This window comes from Caretta caretta, chromosome 1, assembly GCF_965140235.1.
Source record: "Caretta caretta isolate rCarCar2 chromosome 1, rCarCar1.hap1, whole genome shotgun sequence".
Taxonomy (NCBI): Eukaryota; Metazoa; Chordata; order Testudines; family Cheloniidae; genus Caretta; species Caretta caretta.
This window is the reverse complement of record NC_134206.1, coordinates 6,877,077-6,882,005: the sequence shown is the minus strand read 5'-3', so window position 1 is coordinate 6,882,005 and position 4,929 is coordinate 6,877,077. Positions and strand designations below refer to the sequence as shown.

The following is a 4,929-nucleotide window of genomic DNA, read 5'->3' as shown; positions in this document are numbered from 1 at the left end:
GTAGCAGGGTTAGGAACCACTGGAAAAGAAGGTATGACAATACGGTTAATAGCTCAAAGGTCTTGAACAAATCGCCATGATTTGCCATCAACCTTTTGAACTGGGAGGATAGGGGTGTTACAGGGGCTGGAACAAGGGACAATAATTCCTTGTTCTTTTAATGCAGATATAACTGGAACAATCTCAGCCTCTGCCTCAGGATTCAAAGGATACTGAGATAGGCAAGGCAGAAGTTTGGAATTGTCTACAGTAATCCGAACTGGGTCAGTATTTAATCGGCCCACTTCAGATGGGTGAGATGGCCATAGGGAGGAAGGAACCTGAGAGATTAGGTGCTCTAGGGATGGAGTTAAGGGAGAGCAAGGGACCGGAGTGGAGAGGGAAGTTTCAGACAGCAGGGACGCTACAGAATCACATAAGGAAGACTGAGGGATTTGCAGATAGACAGCATCTGGGGAGCAGTAAATAGAACAGCCAAGTTTGCATAACAAGTCCCTTCCCAGAAGGTTTGCAGGGGTGGAATCAGAGAGGAGGAATGCATGCTCCTCAGAGCGGGGACCGACCTGAACAGACAAAGGTTTTGAGAGGGTCAAAGAGGTAGGGATCCCTGTAATGCCAACAGCAGACACAGATTTTCCAGATCGGGGAGCCTCAGGCAAGTCAGTGGTGTGGACTGTAGAAAGAGAAGCTCCAGCATCAACAAGGAAAGGGAGAGAGAGATCATTTACAGTCAGGACACATTCTCCAGTAGGGGACAGAGATAATAAGGGAGCTAAACCTTTGTGAGGTTCCCCAGCATCCCGTCATTGTTGGGGTGAAAAATAGGGTTGGGGATCAGCTGGAGGAACCAGCGGGGAGTTCACTTGATTTCTCATACAATTATTAGGTCGTCTTGGACACTCTTTTTTCCAGTGTCCAGGCTGTTTACAGTAGTTACAAACCCCAGTTAATGCAGCCCCCCACCCCCTTCCCTGTCCCGGGTGTGGTCTGCTTAGTCCTGAATAATGCTGTATCTGCAGAGCCATTAACTTTTGGGAGGACTGTTCCTCCTTTCCTTTTAAAGTGTGGGGGCAATGCTCTGCTACTGCCAGCAATTTGTCCATGGTTTCAGTCTCCCATCCCACACTTATTCATTTTAACATGCTGCCTGTGGCAGGGAGAAGACCATCAACAAATGCATGTGCCAAGGCCCCCTGCCCATTTACATCGGGCTCTTGTATTCCTGAATGTTGTAGGAAAATATCAGTTAGCTGGGACCTATAGTCGCCTGGGCTTTCTCCTTGTCCTTGCTTACAGCAATGTATTGCTGTCCAGTTTGTTTTAGGAGACCACACTTTGAGAATGGCTTGATGCAGGCGCTTCCAAAGAGCCATACACCGGTCTCTGTATGCCGAATCTGGGCCAGTACTTTTTATGGTTGAGTGGCGTGCCTCAGCTGGCCAGTCTGCGGCAGCCAGCCATTTTTCATAATAACTGGCAGGAGCTAAAAATTTACACAGTTGGAGGAGATCTGTCTCAGAGGGTTCATAGTTTTCAGAGATTAACAGAAACTCCTCAGCAAATTTGACAGAGTTTTTCTGTGGTTTGGGAAAACTTTTAACTATAGATAAAAGTTCCGTACGAGTCCAGGGCTTATAATCCCATATGGACTCACTTTCTCCCATCTTAAGGACTCGTAAGGGTGCCACAACAGTTTGATCAGAGTCTCTCATTAACCTCCCATCAGGTTCTCTTTTCCAAGAAGAGATGTCAAGAGAATCTTTGCAGTCTGCTTTGGATTTCTTCTTCATAATATTTTGCAGAGCTGCGAGGCCAATGAGGGTATCTTCTTCACTTTCATTATCTGTAGTCACTGAAGATTTTTTCTTTTCTGATTTCTTATTTGCACAGGAGTATGGTGGGGGTCGGGTTTGATCCGGATCATTGCACAGGACTGGGCAAAGGGGAGCGCTCGGACTAGTGGTGGGAGAGACTGCATCCAATTGAACTGTTAGTTTTTTGATAGAATTTTTAAGAGAGGTGAGTTTTGACTCAGTCCATCTATGATTTGCCTCTTCCCACCAGTGCATGAAGCAGTCTACTTCTCCTCTCTCCAATTTGGTTTTTGGGAGAACGAGTTTGCTTTTTAAAGCGTCCACTAGATCCTTGTCCCAAGAACCTAACAGTGGCCACTGTAATTTGGGGTTCTCTAGAGCTAATTTGGACCATTTTTCAAGAAACCTACAAGAGTCCGGACCCCTCCTAAAATACATAAAATAAGCTGGAGTTCCCTTAGGGAACTGTTCTACCTTAGACTTCTGACTACCCATCCAGGAGGACTTCACACACCACTCACACAAGAAGGAAATTCGGGCTCAGCAGAGCGGTGCCCGGTGGAACACACAGAAAGGAGCCCACAGGCTACTGCCTCAACTGCCCTTGCTTTCACACCAGGGGTTATACCCAAGGCGTGGTGCGGCTGCAGCTGTGCAGATTCCACTTATTCAGACCGTGGGGATGGGGACCCCTTGGTCAGCCAGTCTCCGGACAGAGATGGCTCCCAGATTCACACACACACCACGGGGAAGACGGATAGACACAAAGACAAGACAGTCCTCAAACCGATTAAAGCACAAAAATAATAATTACCTGAGACGTCTGATTCCAGAAGCTGGATCCAAAGACCCCTACCCAAACAGAGTGGGAACCAACAAGTTCAATGGCGTAGACTGCGCTGCTGCTGTGTACCTTTCTGTCTTGTGGAGGATCGCTTGGACTAAGCGTCCAGGCGCTGGCTGCCACGATCATCCTGCAAGGCAGTCAGGGATCACACAGCCTCAGTGAAGCCGCTTGCCATCTCGGTGGGACCTCCAAATTGTCAAAGTTTGACTCAGACTCACAATTTATCAGACCACTCTGTTTTATTAGCAAAGCTGCTCTGCTAATACATTTAGAAGTGAGCCCCCCGAGTGGGGCTTGTGTCTCTTAATTTATACAGCTTGCTGGAGAACAAGTTACAGAGAAGTTACAGACAAAAGAAGAAAAAGATTTTAGTCACCACCCTTCGAGATCCCTGAGACCAGTCACGTATCTTCAATTACCTGCCACCATTAACAATCTCCTTTAACAGCATCCAGTTAACTTAAGTAATTGCCCTTCACACCTTCCATTCTGATGCCTGCTTCTTAGAAGTGCTGGCTCTATCTTAATTGCTTCTCCATTCAAAAGCTAACTGTCCCTACGTGTGCTCTCTCAGATACTTTGTAATATGTTTTGGCATGCCCTCTCATATACAATGTTATACTTCCACATGTGCAACTCCCAGCCACAAAATATCAATGGGCCCAGCAGCTTCTCAGGATTCAAAGAAGGATGGGATGTTTAAACGAGTAATCAGGAAATACAACTACAGTACTGAGAATTTTTTTCAAAAACGTTTTGTAAGGGATCGAAACCTTCCTGATTTACATGACAAAATATGTCTAACGAGTGGGTGTCAGGGGGAAACTTTCCATGGGATCAGGGTATATCTTAGTTCCCTATTGCAAGGCTTCTTCCACCTTCCTTTGCAGGATCCCTTACTGGCTACTGGACTAGGCAGACTGGCAGTGCCTATCTTCCTATTGGTGGTATAAATCCCAGACAATTTTTTGCTGATTTTCCTTGAGGTCCTGGGAATCTCTAGATTTGTCCTGAGAGCAGAAAGATGTCTCTCTAAATATCATCTAGTCTCCTGTTCTTTTTCTTTTCAGGAACGAAAGTTCAAAAGTCCCCGCACCTGCCCAGTACATTATGTCAGCTGTCAATGACACTAAATTCAACTCTGTAATGTTCCTTGTCACCGGGATACTTGGGCTGGAAGACATCCACCTCTGGATCTCTATCCCCTTCTGCTTCATGTATGTTATTTCAATAGTAGGAAATTCAGTCATTCTGTTCTTTATAAAAACAGATCCAAGCCTCCATGAGTCCATGTACATTTTCCTTTCCATGTTGGCTGTCACGGATCTTGGCTTATCCATAACCACCATACCGACGATACTGGGCATATACTTGTTTAACTCTAGGGGAATCAGCCTTGATGCCTGTTTTGCTCAGATGTTCTTCATCCACTCGCTTTCAAAAATTGAATCCTCTGTCCTCTTGTTGATGGCCTTTGACCTCTTCATCGCATAACCCACTGAGATATGCCTCCATCTTAACTCCATCGAGAATAGCCATGACGGGCTGGTGGCTGTGGTAAGATCGGTGGTACTAATACTCCCATTCTCCTGAAACAGTTCTGATACTGTCGAGAAAATGTCCTCTCCCATTCCTACTGCCTGAACCCGGACATCCTGAAGGTGGCTTGTTCAGACATCTCAGTGAACAGCATCCAAGGTTTGTTTGTTAAAGTCATCACAGTTGGGTTGGACTCGTTCCTCATCTTCCTCTCTTATGTGATGATCCTCAAAACAGTGCTGAGCATCACATCCCACAGAGAGTGCCTCAGGGCCCTAAACACCTGCGTCTCCCACCTCTATGCTGTCGTGCTCTTTTACATATCAGACTTCAACCTGGCTTTGATACACAGATTCGGGAATAGCTCTTCTCACTTGCTTCTGATTATCCTGGGCTACGTCTACCTGCTGGTCCCTCCCCAATGAACCCCATTGTGTACAGTGTGAAAAGCAAACACCTTCATGAGAGGATAATCGGGCTATTTGTCAAGTGAAGGGTCAGTTCATCACCTGGCTCCAGTGCTGGTGACATGGGAGAGGAAAAACACGAGCGATGGGCATGGCCATGTATTCCATCCTGTTTCCTCTTCCCCTGAGGCCCTTTCCTCTGCCCTGTCTCTTCCCCGAAGACCACACCTCTACTGTTCCCCTTTACCCGAGACTCTGCCTCCTTTCCATGCTGGAAGCCAGAGCCAGGCCTTGGTAAAATCTGCTAAGGGAACTAGGATGC

General features: G+C 46.6%; 1 pseudogene; it reads left to right on the top strand.

Annotated features, from left to right (window-relative positions):
- The first annotated feature begins 3,771 nt into the window (after positions 1-3,771).
- LOC142073045 (olfactory receptor 51G2-like) lies at positions 3,772-4,693 on the top strand (annotated as a pseudogene).
- Positions 4,694-4,929: the final 236 nt, after the last annotated feature.